We start from the raw sequence: 13,953 nt of genomic DNA on the forward strand, positions 1-13,953 counted from the left end.
CGTAATAAGCTTTAAAAAAAATATTTTTTCAAATGCTCGAATCTCATTGGTTCTGGTGTTTGATGACGATTTTCGTTGGAGATAACGAGGTTGGTCTTAACGTATTTTAATTACTAACGAGAGGTTTCATTATATTGTGAATCAAAGAACAACGGGTGAAACAAACTCCTATTGAACTTTTTCGCAATTGTTTTATGCAAACTTCCACATCCGGTCGATGGCGCCCACCATTGAGCGCTTTCATCTTAGAAATATTTTTGCAAATGCTCGACTCTCATTGGGTCCGGTGTTTGGTGACGCGTTTTGTTGAAGATAACCAGGCCCGTGCGGGCCGATGTTGGTCTTAAATTATTTTATTAATACATCGGAGGTGCATAAGATTGTGAATCAAACGACGACGGGTGAAAGAAACTCCTAATGAACGTTTTAAATTTGTTATGCATACTTCCGCCTCCGCAAGATGGCTGCGCCCACTGCGCTTCGGATTCTCGAGCCAAGGCATAATCAGGTTTTCAACATAATACGTACTCGTTTATTGACAACACCGGCTTCGCCGGCTATTACTGCAGGAAAAACCCCTTGGGGAAGTGGGACATTATTAGTATTAATATTGTTTTGTAATAACATTAACAATATGCGATTAACATTAATTTTGTTATTAAAAGCGTCTATGGAAAAACGCCACGATATATCTTATTTGGAAAAACGCCACGATAGAGCTAATTTAACATTTATATACACCTCAACACGCAACCCATTGATGGCAATGTCGGGGAAACCCCGCTCGGGGGAGAAAACTCCCCTTGGGGAGGGGGGCAAATGAATGCGCTACAACCTTCATTATGTAACCCTTCGTCGTCCTGTCAAGTTTGGTTGAGATTGGATAAGTAAGGACAGAATGTATTGGCGTAAAAAAATCCTCAGACAGACAGACACAAATGGCGTCTTTTAGTATTATAGATTGTATTCAAACACCCATGGCTCGGCCATAAATCCAACGTTTCGAGAATGATTGCGCATTGAAACTTACTTCTGTAGATAGCCTTGTTAATTTCCAACTCGTCGTGTTAATTTACGTCTTTCCCTCCACGCCCCACAACGTATAACCCTGGGCAAAGTCTAAACATTTACTGGTGCAAAGCAGATTGTAGCGGTTCACTCCTGAAACCCTTAAATTTCTTACAAATGCCCGTGTTATGTCTATCGTGATGCGAACAATCAACCTTCTGATACAGTTCTTAAATTCCTTATGCTTTTCCCCCCAAAAGTTTAGTAAGACTGGTGGATGAGCTTGTACATATAACCACATGCAGAAAAAGGACATTGGGAACGATTATAGGGTATACTTCGACATATATTCGAAGGACGTATTAGGAGACATTTTGACAAATCAACTGCATCCTGCATCGCAGCTTCACCTGCCAGATAGGCTAACCCTTTTGGCCTGGACGTTTAGTTTAGCATGAAGTTTTGAGATTTCATGGTCATTACAGAACATTGAAATACAGTAAGGACTAAGCTTTGTGAAACTACGGGATGAAACTAAAACGATAAGACAACCGCTTCACCCACGAAAAGAGCATTTCAGAGGATGTGGGTGATTGTGGCTCAGGTAAACCCAGCGTTGCAAGTTCCGCCCAAGTGCAAATCCAAGTTGAATCTCAATTGCAAGTCGTGCTATGTGATTTTTTTTTTTTTGGCATTATGTTGTTTTTCCTTTTTTTCCCCACGAACAAAAGAACTTCAATAATAAGACACCGCCTTGTTCAGGTATCACAAAAGGGATTTGGGTACAGACTTGCCTGGATAGCGCTCGGGTTACCTGCACCACTCATTTTCACCTTTGTTGTCGGCTCTTGCTTGGCCTGTTATGAATGCTTCTACAGAAGAGCTTGTACCAAAAAGCTATCGGGGCATGTGGGTGAAGGACTTGGGGGGGATCAGGCATGGGAAGGGGTAGTTAGAGATTGGATTTTATTCTAGCTGTCAGGAGGATAAGAAGCAGAAGAGACGCAAATCTTGACAATGGAACAGGTGAGAACTGTTGGAGGGAGACAATGGAATATTTAATTAAATATCTGGAGGATTGTTAGCTGCAATGCTTAAGCAAATTTTTTTAACCAGGGAATCTCAAAGAAAATTAACTTCGACACACGCACCTGTTAAAACTAGAGCGTGGCTGGCTGGCTACCTGCTGCCGCAATGATCTGCCTCGGTGCAAGCCCCACCATAAATTTTTACCAAAAATGGGTGGAGCGGTCCAAGGGGCTACGCAAAGCAGCCAGTGTTTCAGAAGGACGCTTGCTAAACCTCACCCCTTATACACTTCCTGCTCTGATGGGGTACAAAGGTGCTTTCCTGGTATTCCTTGGTGTTGCTGAGCTGGAGAGTAATTCGCGATCGTCGAATGCATCTTTTTCCCCTTTGCTGACCTTCTGACCTCTCGGAGACCGGAAAAAATGTACAGGTGCTTTATCCCTTGTATATGCAGGTTTCCCAAAGTTCCAGTAATATTGAATACACTTCCAGTGTGTTTACTTCATTTATTTATTATTTATTTCCCCCTCTCTCTGTTTTCTTTTCAGTCTTATGGCGCCTTTGTGTCGGATTCAAGCCAAATCGGTCCAGCTGTTGGTCTGGTGGGTACTTTGGGGGCAATGGGGCATGTCGGTTACTATTTTGCGATATGTTACCTTTAACTCCAGAAAATTGACCCTGATACACTTTACTTATAAAAGAATGCATTTTTTTTCAGGTGCTTACTCTTTACTGTGGTTCATTTCCCATCCTTTTGTTTTGCTTTTCCTTTCCATGATGTTATTTCTTTCCATGTAACGCATTTGAAATCATTACAAGAGCATTTCATGGAAGCTTTGCCGTTACATATCCATTATACCCAGCTAACACAACAACGTAGGGAGAACATTGGGGAAATGTCAGCCCCGTTGTTGGGCCAATGGTGGGTAGACGTTGGAAGGGCGTGCTGGCCGAACGTTGGACTGACGTTAGACAGACGTTGGTCAGACGTTGAAATGAAGTGTTGGCCCAATGTTAATCAGATTTTGGAAAGGGAACGTTGGGCCAACATCATGCTGATGTTGGAATAGAGTGCATGGCCAACGTTGGACCAACGTTAATCACACGTTGGAAAGGAACGTTGATCCAACGTTGGGCTGACGTTGGGCCGACGTTGTTGTGTTAGCTGGGTAAGCTTTAATAAACATTCGGATTTTTAGATATGAAAATGCAAGACCACTGTCGGTAAATAGTGACAAAGCTAGTGATGGGTCATGTCGTCTTGTTTGCATGAAGTGTTGTACGAGCAGTACAAGAACAGTACACCTGCTCACTACGGGAGTGGCAGGGGGAGTCATGTTATTATCCTTATTATTATGACCAATTTTTATTACTATTACTTATGTTATATCAGGTCATTGAAAAGATCAGACCATCCCTCACCATTCTAAATTCCCTTTAAATTGTTTTTTACTTCCGTTAGGGTGTCAAGGGTAGGGAATGGAGGCAATATCGCACGTCACAAAACCCCTTGGGGGAGTGGCGATATTGTTTCGTAATATCATTAATATTATGCTATTATCATAAGTGTTGTTATTACTTTTGTAATGAGAAGCGTCTTTGGAAAAACACCACAAAAAACGCCTTGGGATGAACTCCACGGAAGTGGCAGGAAGGGTCGTGTTATTTACTCTTGTGGGATATATAGATTACAGTAGATCTTTGTTGAGGTGTGTTCGTCAATGTGATAGGCATAGACGGATGTTTTCATTCCTTCAACTTGATTTCGTTTTTGTGTTAAACAGCATTTTTTTTGTGTGTGACCCTTGGTCCTCATGTCAAGTTTGGTTGAGATTGGATAAGTAACGATCGAAAGTATCGCGGTCAAAAATCGTCAGACAGCAAATTGCATATTTTAGTATGGTAAAACGTTTATCTCTTCTGGTTAAAAAAAACCAAAAAAAACAGCGGAATGTGTACAGTATACAGCTACAGGATGATGGTTACATATTCGATGATGTCGACATCGATACTTTCATGATCGATGAGAAGAGCAAGAGATCAGCATTGAAAAGGACAACTCTCCTATTATGACATTATCTTATCATTACAGGCTGGCAGGATGGCCCAGGCCCTAAAGGTCCGCACACTCACCTCAAAGCTGTCGAGCCTGGGTTTGAATCTCGACCCACCTAAAAACTGTCATCCCAGTGTTTCACAGACAGGGAGATTCACCAGTGTGTGCCATCCCTCGGATAGACGCTAAACTGGGGTCCCGTCTGCCAGCATTAGTTGGTGGACGTTAAGATGCCATGACATCCATCCCGAAGTGTAGGCGAGCTATCGCCGACACCCTGTACAAATTACAAATTCAGCTTAATCTTATTATAATTCACCAAATGTCCGTCTGTCTGTCTGTCCGTTCGAAGGTACCGCAAAAACGGCTGAACCGATTGCAACGATATTTTGGGTGGGTATTCCTGGGACCCCTGGGATTAAAATAGGCTATATTGTTTTTCCAATTCTTCAAAGTTTTAGAATTTTCCAGTTTTTCCAAATACGGTGGAATAATATTTACCGATATGAACAGTGATGTGGCTTTTGTTGAAATTCTACAAATACTGTTTATTCTACATACCAGGAGAGAGTAGATCGACTCCTGACGAACTCTTCCTATATAAACGTGCGGCTCTGAAGTAACACGGCAGCGTGTGCAAAGCGACTGAGAAACAGGTGTAGCGGCCGCTTCCGTGTTACAGATTCGGCGCGCACTCTTCACACATAAACGTGTGACTGAGAAAGACGTGTAGCAGCCGCTTCCGTTTTGCAGATTCGGCGCGCACTCTTCACACATAAACGTGCGACTGAAAAAGACGTGTAGCGGCCGCTTCCGTGTTACAGATTCGGCGCGCACTCTTCACACATAAACGTGTGACTGAGAAAGACGTGTAGCGGCCGCTTCCGTTTTGCAGAATTCAATCTTTTTTCAAAATGGGCGCCATGTCCTGTTTAGATTTTGATGATTTGCGTGTGATATAATTCAACGGATGTTTGTATGAATCGTATTTAAAAAAAGCCTTCAATTTCCGATATTTTGCCTTTTTATTTGGGCTTCCCAATTGAAGCCCCACCCGTAGGGTGGGTACCGTTGCGCGTAACCCAAATGTGAAGGTGTTGCATCAGCGGCACGGCCGTGCCCTCAGCTAATGATGCTACCACGCAGCATTCTACTGCATATTAAAGAAGAAGAAGACATAATTTTAATGATCCTCATCGAGTCACCTGTGGGAACTTGAATATGAATCATAAATGTAAGAAAGACTTTAAAAAAATATTTTGAGGGGTTTCATAGGGCACAGCTCTAGGTGCATTCATTGTACGCATACGGTAGAGAAAAGCTTAAGGGTATTCAATTGATTTGTCTATAAAAACGATAACCTTCGTGAAGACAAGTATTTTATTGGTTACATACTTATAGAATTATACACAATACTATTCAATCAATCAAATCACCTGTTCAGCACCATCTCAGATTGTCCCCAATCCAAAACCATGATCTTTTCTACCCACCCAAATTCATCCTCCTTCCAACTTTTCAGTTTTCCCTCCTTGGAGTATCCTTCTGTATCCATATTGTCCAATGTCCACCCCATGCATCCTCTGTGTCCAACTTGTCCACCCCATGCATCGTCTGTGTCCAACTTGTCCACTCCATGCATCGTCTGTGTCCAACTTGTCCACCCCATGCATCGTCTGTGTCCAACTTGTCCACCCCATGCATCGTCTGTGTCCAACTTGTCCACCCCATGCATCGTCTGTGTCCAACTTGTCCACCCCATGCATTGTCTGTGTCCAACTTGTCCACCGCATGCATCCTCTGTGTCCAACCTGTCCACCCCATGCATCGTCTGTGTCCAACTTGTCCACCCCATGCATCCTCTGTGTCCAACTTGTCCACCCCATGCATCCTCTGTCACTCTGTGTCCAACTTGTCCACCCAATGCGGGCATGTTTTGCGTCCTGTTGTGTCTGTTACATCCTGATCCGTTCACTGTATGTACTCGCTCTTCCACAAGCCTCAACTATGTATACAAAAAGTGGGAAAAATGAGTATTCCCTTTATCCAGCTGAGCTCCTAGGTCTTGCACTGAAATTTCTTTACTTTACAAGACTGAGGCTCATGGAAGAGCAGATAGAACTGATGGTGGGATAAGCATCAAGGGAATGAACAAACGGGAAAATAGGAGAGGGAAGAGGTGAGGAAATACTGAAACTAGCAAAAAAGATGGTTGGGTAAGGAAAGGGTAATGGGGGTATTAAAAATCATGGGTCAGGATGGGGATGACGTGAGGTTGTGGTGCACCGCCTCAATGAACCCCCGGAGGGATGAATGGAAAAGAACGGCCTCTGGAAGGCGGTAGAACAGAAGTGTTGAGGTGTGCATTCAGCCTGGATTTAGGAAGCTTAATTTTGAGTATGTATCGTGGAGGTAGATAGAGAGGGTCGTCAGGGACTGAGGAAGCAGATGGAGCAATATTTCAGAGTAGACGTTCGGAAACAGAGAATCGTAGGCAAAAGTACAAACACATAGAGGTTGGAGGTGTTGAGGAGCACAATCTCACTTTGTCTCCTCCATTTTATGTAACAGAGGACTTTTCAGTTGGTTTGTTACCTGGACTGCATCATAATCATTCAGTTTCCTGAAAAAATGGCGACCAGCGTTTTCCTCCAGTCAATTTGGTTCTGCGCTTGGCCGATATGTACGCACCAGTTGTCTGTGGACTGTCTTTGTCGTTTGGGCTTAGTCTACACGGCAGGTCATGTTTCTTGTCAGTGAGGAAAGAGTGGCCAATAATGACCCGCTGGAGCAAGTGCTAAGAAGGAAACCCCATTGGGAGATACTCCCACCGCTTTCACAAATTAATAATTGGATTTTGTATTCCTGGGACATGTGATCTGCTTTGCCGCTGACTTAACTTAATTTAATTATAGAGGCAGGCCAATGAAGCTGACCCCTGAAAGTCAGTTTGAAATGTGAACTTTCCAACGTTGTTTGGTCGATGCCTGGTGCTGGCTTAGCGGTTAGGGTACCTAGGATCCTGGGTTTGAATCCCGGCCAATCGCTGCATTAACACCAGGGGGGTTGACTCAGCCTGTCATCCTTCTGAGGTCGTGCAAATTGAGTACCGGTTAACTGGTAATTCCCTGTGTGTCGCTAGACGTGACTAACAGGGTTGGTGGTAGGAAGGGCATCCGGCCATAAAACATTGCTTCAAAAAGGGGACCAAGGTGCCCAAAAAAGGCTAACTCCTGCTCTGCGGGGAAAATGGCCTCTAAAGGTGGTTCTTCCAACGTTTTTGGTCGATTGAGAATCTCTTGCTCAGAAAAACAGTATTTTTTGCTTCCGGCTGCATTAGCATTGAGTGCCCTCACTCCGCCGCTTTTGTTGCAGTCCGGGAGTGGTAACCCGGGGAATTTGATCGCATACCTGTAGGAAATACATTACAGGTTACTTGGTCAGCTCCATTCGGGGTGAGGAGCTTGCCCGTCGCTATTTTGGGGTGAGGAGCTTGCCCGTCGCCATTTTTGGGCGAGGAGCTTGCCCGTCGCCATTTTTGGGCGAGGAGCTTGCCCGTCGCCATTTTGGGGTGAGGAGCTTGCCCGTCGCCATTTTTGGGTGAGGAGCTTGCCCGTCGCCATTTTGGGTTGGAGGAGCTTGCCCGTCACCATTTTGGGGTGAGGGGCTTGCCCGTCGCCATTTTTGGGTGAGGAGCTTGCCCGTCGCTATTTTGGGGTGAGGAGCTTGTCCATCGCCATTTTGGGGTGAGGAGCTTGCCCGTCGCCATTTTTGGGTGAGGAGCTTGCCCGTCGCCATTTTGGGTTGGAGGAGCTTGCCCGTCACCATTTTGGGGTGAGGGGCTTGCCCGTCGCCATTTTTGGGTGAGGAGCTTGCCCGTCGCTATTTTGGGGTGAGGAGCTTGTCCATCACCATTTTGGGGTGAGGAGCTCGCCCATCGCCATTTATGGGCGAGGAGCTTGCCCGTCGCCATTTTTGGGTGAGGAGCTTGCCCGTCGCCATTTTTGGGTGAGGAGCTTGCCCGTCACCATTTTTGGGCGAAGAGCTTGCCCGTCGCCATTTTTGGGTGAGGAGCTTGCCCGTCGCCATTTTTTGGTGAGGAGCTTGCCCGTCGCCATTTTGGGTTGGAGGAGCTTGCCCGTCGCCATTTTAGGGTGAGGGGCTTGCCCGTCACCATTTTGGGGTGAGGAGCTTTCCCGTCGCTATTTTGGGGTGAGGAGCTTGCCCATCGCCATTTTGTCATCGGAGTTTCTTGTGTTTCCCGTGTTGTCTGAGACCGGGTTTATTCATGCGGCGGACTGCCTATCTCATGACTCGAGCACTCATCCCGCAAGGCGGTTTTGGTGCCACAAACCACTGCCTTCTTCTTTTATGCTGTTAACAAATCACGTGAGCTGAACAACACAAGGTTGGGTGGTGTAGTCTTATCTCGGTTACAGTTGTGTGCGGAACAAAATAATATTATTGGATAGAAATGCAAAGAGTAAAACCTAAATGACACCTGCTTCCCCAATATTGATGCTAAGCCAACACAAGGGACAGGACATGTGAAATATATTATGAGCTTTGCTTGCTTACTTGCTTACAATGTCGTCACGACTGATGGCATTTGGAGCATCTTGAGGAAGTCACGCCACTTCCGTTTTGGGCCCACTGACTGTTCTCCGTCCAGGTGGTTTCTCGCTCCCTCAGCCGCTTCTCCACCTTGCTCTATCAGGTCTCTCTAAGTCATCCAACTTCTTCGACCTTCAGACTTCCAGGGTGTCGCTCTTTTTGTGATGTTTTTTTTTTCCATACACAGCAATACATGCCTAATCCATGTCGACCTCTTTGTTTTTTCCCCTCGATGATGTTTTACTTCCTAGTCCTTGATATTTCTTCCTTACTCACTCTATTTCACCAGATGATTTGCAAATTTTTGTGACACCTATAAATGAAGGATTTTATTTTCTATGCAACGGCTTTGGTTACTTTCCATGCCGATTTGAGCACAATTACGATTTTTTGTTTTTTACCTGTGCCACCGAAGGTGGATGGAGGTTATGTTTTCACCCCTGTCTGTCTGTTTGTCTGTGAACAAGATATCTCAAAAAGTTGTGGAAGGATTCGGACGAAATTTGGCAGAGATGTAGCGTATGTGACAAGAACGAAATTATTAGATTTTGGTGAAGATCCGGATTCAGATCCGGCTACTAGAATGTTTTAGGTGACTCTTCACCATTGGGAGATCGGGCCAAAAACGATATCTCAGGATATCTCAAAACGTTATGGACGGATTTGGACGAAACTTGGTGGAGATGTTGGGAATGTGACAAGAACGAATCGATTCGATTTGGGTGAATATCTGAATATGGATTCGGATACGAGAATTATTTAATTCTTAAGTGATTCTTCACCATTGAGAGATTGGGCTCAAACGATATATAATAGGATATCTTCAAAATTTGTGGACGGATTCTGACAAAACTTGGTGGAGAGGTTGGGTGTGTAAGGAGAACGAAATGATTAGGCTTTGGTGAAGATCCAAATCCGGATCCAGATCAGAGAAATTCTATAGTGATTCTTCACCATTGAGCGATAGGGATAAAACCGATACGTAGCACGATATCTCAAAAAGTTATGGACGGATTTGGACAAAACTTGGTGGACCAGTTGGATGTGTGACAAGGAAGAATTGATTCGATTTTGGTGAAGATCTGAATGTGGATTCGGATGCGAGAATTATTTAATTCTTAAGTGATTCTTCACCATTGAGTGATGGGACTAAAACCGATATATAACATGGTATTTCAAAAAGTTGTGAACGAGTTATGACTAAACTTGGGGGATGAGTTGGTTAGGTAAGAAGAACAAGCTGATTAGATTTAGGTTCAGGTCCGAATCCAGATCCAGCTTATCATTGGGATACAAAACATAAACTGATCTGCCTGGCGCAGGTTAAAGGTCAAAATGCTTACACCTAATGGTGAATTGAAATGACTGCTGAATCATTAACAATTCTGACACTTTGCTGCTTGAGTTTGTTCTGCTTTCCATGTCCCCTTGCTATGAGCGGATACTTGTGTACTGCAAGATCTCACAAGTCATGTTCTTCCCATGTTAGATGCCCTACTGTGTTTTTAGCCTTATGGTTAAAAAGCAAAATAGAGGTGTGTTGCACTTTTACCGGGTATTTGCTTGCTTCCCACTAATGTTTTGCTGAGTCTTGGATTGAGACTTAACTGGCTGCTCCAAAACGGCTTTATTATATTTTCTTGTTTTTCAGAATTGACAGCTCCTAAATCGCAGTCTTCCTGGTATGCGCATTGCAGCACAGCACAAGACCTCTATGTGGCTTTCGCGTGAGTAATTCTCACCTGTCATGGCATTGTAAGCCTCTCCTGAATATCCGTTCTCTTATTTTGCTGATACAGAATGGCTTTGGGAGCTCTCTGGAACAGGACGGGAGGTTATGCTGTATTTTGAGATCTGAAGAATTCGACCACATTCAAATTGTTGCAAAAGAAACTTAAAATGTTGAATGGGAGAAATGTTACACCTGATATCCACCAACATCAAGTACAAAGTGATAGATCCCCCACCCTAACTCTGTCTTTCCCTACATCTTCTTTCTTCAAGTCCTTAACACCCCCTGCCTCCCAACCCTAAGCCCGTAGCTCCTACACCCCAAACCTTAACCTCCTTTCCCAACTCTCTGTTCCCTCTCTGACTTCCCACCCCGACTTTCAGTCCTCACCTCACCCTTTCCTCTTCAAGTCCACAACTGCACACCCTCCAAACCCCAAATCTGCAACCCCCATCCCAATCCGAAGTCCTCAAAACTCTCCCAACTCTCTGTTCCCTCTCTGTTCCCCCCTCCCTATCCCCACTCCCAACTCTGTCCTTCCCTCCCCCTTTCTCCTTCAAGTCCTCAGTCTCTTCTCCTTTCTTTCCGTTCATTAAGAACAATGTTAAAAGTAAATAAAAAAACGTTTTAAAATCCCAATCTCGTGATTCTTCAGTAAAAATAGCAGTTAGGTAAGCTAAAAACACTTGTAAGGTCATTCGTAATGGAAAAAAATAACATACAACCAGAACTCTTCGGACAAAGGCCTTTGTATTGATGTGGGTTTCATGATCCCGGTCGAGTAGTTTAAGAGAAAATCGTCGGATAGACAGAGAAACAAACAAAATAAGCGTATCTTATAAATAATTTGTTTGTATGTTTGTGTGTGTTTGTTTTTGCATTTGTTTGTTACGCTTTGACGGCTGAACCGTAGCACCAAGATGCCGCACATTTTGGTTGTAGGTACTTAAGAATCCGGGCAAGGTTGTAAGGTACCGGTACCACACGTTGGCCTTGTAGTGAAGGCCATTTTTGAGGCCACCAAAGGGCGCTATACAGTTTATGTTGGGATGTTGGGGGCAGGCAGTGCTGCCTCCGGCCCACAGGCAAAAGGTAACCACCATGAGGTCAATAACTCTATTGCTTTTCAATGTCCAACACTGCCCGAAACCCCCGCCAAGGAAAGCTCATCCAGCCAGGGGGCGCCAGGTACTCCCTAAAGGCCCCTAAGGTGTCCCCTAAGTTTTAATAGTAAAATATGTACTTTGTTAATCGTGGTGAATTTAAAAACGATACGAGTAGTATTCAAAGCGATAATGATCTGGCCACCAGTAGCCAGCTTAGGTCCCCAATCCCAGTTCACGGGAATCCAGGCTTTCTTTGTACCCCTGCCATTGAATGTTGAGGAATACAGCGTGTCCACAAATTACTGTACCAAATTTGAACTGTGATAAAGAAAACAAAAATGGGGATACAATGATTCTGTCTGATGCATGTCAAAGAACATTTCTGAAAGTTTTATTGTCAACATTTGTGAAGATCATCGTCTGAATCTGAATGGACTTGTGGGGACTGTCCTCAAATGACTCACAAACATGTTCAACATCCTCGCCACTTGGCTTGGCCGGCCTGTACCCTTCCTCTACACTCTACAGGATGCTAACCGTGTCCATAAGAGAATTTTTTTGTCACAGAGAGAGTGGGCGATGGACACCAATATTTCTCCTTTTAGTCCTCTTTCTCGTTTTAGTCCCCTTATATTTCTCTTTTGCTTTTTTGCTACTTTCTCTTTTGCATTTTTGCTACTTGGTATGAAGCGCCTGCCTCTAGGAGCTGCAGCTCTTTGCAAGCTCTTCCCAGTTGCCTCTCTCGACATTGAAATTGTCAGGGTCTCTTTTCAGGACGTCCTGTAGTGGAACTTTGGACACCCAATTGTTATTGGTGCATTTTGGAGCTCACCATTCAGGACGTCCTTTGGGATGCAGCCATCATTCATATGATGAGTATGATGAAACCATCGTAGGTATCCTTTCCTCATGAACGTGCTTAGGGGTGGCATTGTGGATTTCTCAAAGATAGTGGTGTTTGCAATTTTGTCATCCAACTTCATCCTGAGGATGCGGAGAAGACTGTGAAAGTGTTAGGGTGTCGCTGGTGCCTATTGGAGATTTTCCCAAGTTTCATGACTGTAAATTAAAATCCATAATTAAAATAGTGTCGTAGTTGGTATTTGATTGCATATCCCTTGCATGCGATAACTCCATCGAGCCTGTGACGCTTTGACATCAGAAAACTCTTGGTATCTTCCTTTAAGATGCATTGCCAAGCCTTTACTGCAGCCATTTTCGTTTGTTGTTTGTTTTGGGGGTTTCTGACTTTCGTCTCCCCTTCAGCAAATGAAATGCATGCTCAGTTGGATTTCAATCAGGAGATTGACTCGGCCAGTCTAAAATTTTCTACTTGTTCCTCTGATGAACTCCTTGGTCGTGTTGGCAGTGTGTTTTGGATCATTGTCTTGCTGTATAGTGAAGCGCTGCCCAATGAGTTTGGAGGCATTTTCTCATACAAACGTAGATAAAATGTTTCTGTACACTTCCGAATTCATTCTGCTGCTATCATTAGTTACGTCATCAATAATGATGAGTGAGCCAGTTCCAGAGGCAGACATGCTAAGCCAGGCCATGACACTACCTCCACCATGCTTCAAAGATGAGGTAGTATGATTTGAATCTACAGTTCCTTCCTTTCTCCACACCTTCACCTTTCCATCACTTTGGTAAAGGTTTATCTTGGTCTAATCTGTCCATAAAACTTTGTTCAAGAACTCACTGGCTCACCTCAGTAAGTTACTTCTTGGTAAATTCTAATCTGGCCTTTCTATTTTTGGTGCTGATAAGAGGTTTGCATCTTGCGGTGTAGCCTTGGTAACTGCTGTCGAAGTCTTCTGCGAATGGTAGATTGTGATACTTTCACCCCTGCACTCTGGTTGTTGTTGGTGATGTTACTGGCAGTTGTTTTAGGGGTTTTCTTCACAGCTCTGATGATTTTTAGCTCACCTGGAACGAAGTTCAGGGGAGCTTATGCGATGGTGCGTCGTCCATCCATCACTCCATCCGTTAGTCCGTTCGTCAGTCCGTAAACACTTGAAACTTCTTCTCTGAAACCGCTGGTGGGATTGCGACCAAATTTGGCACAAATTATATTTGTTGTGTTGTGACTACAGTTTGTTCATGGCTTTTAAAAGATCGGGGTCTAAGGGGGTTTACCGGGGTCAAAGTGGATCCAAGTTTGACCCCTAAAAAAGATCGGGGTCTAAGGGGGTTTACCGGGGTCAAAGTGGATCCATGTTTGACCCCCCAAAATAGATATTTACTTTTTCCTCTGAAACTACACACATAGTTTCGATGAAACTTCACCACAACCTTCATCACCCGTGATGTACCAATGTTTGTTCACGGCATGAAAAAAAATCTGCCTCTTTGGGCGTTTAAGGGGGTTTGCCCCCCAAAATAGGTATTTGCTTTCTTCTCAGAAA

At 44.2% G+C, this 13,953-nt stretch overlaps 1 protein-coding gene across 1 annotated transcript in view; it reads left to right on the forward strand.

Moving 5' to 3' along the window:
• Window positions 1–2,450: 2,450 nt before the first annotated feature.
• LOC137435702 (pleckstrin homology domain-containing family G member 1-like) overlaps window positions 2,451–13,953 on the forward strand; it is a 260,745-nt gene continuing 249,242 nt past the window's right edge. Inside the window, exons 1-2 of the mRNA XM_078785132.1 lie at window positions 2,451–2,467; window positions 2,586–2,639. The gene's annotated coding sequence lies outside the window, so the exon portion shown is untranslated. The remainder of the gene's footprint in view (window positions 2,468–2,585; window positions 2,640–13,953) is intronic.

Source organism: Myxine glutinosa, chromosome 9 (assembly GCF_964187855.1).
Source record: "Myxine glutinosa chromosome 9, kmMyxGlut1.1, whole genome shotgun sequence".
In the NCBI taxonomy this organism is placed as follows: Eukaryota; Metazoa; Chordata; class Myxini; order Myxiniformes; family Myxinidae; genus Myxine; species Myxine glutinosa.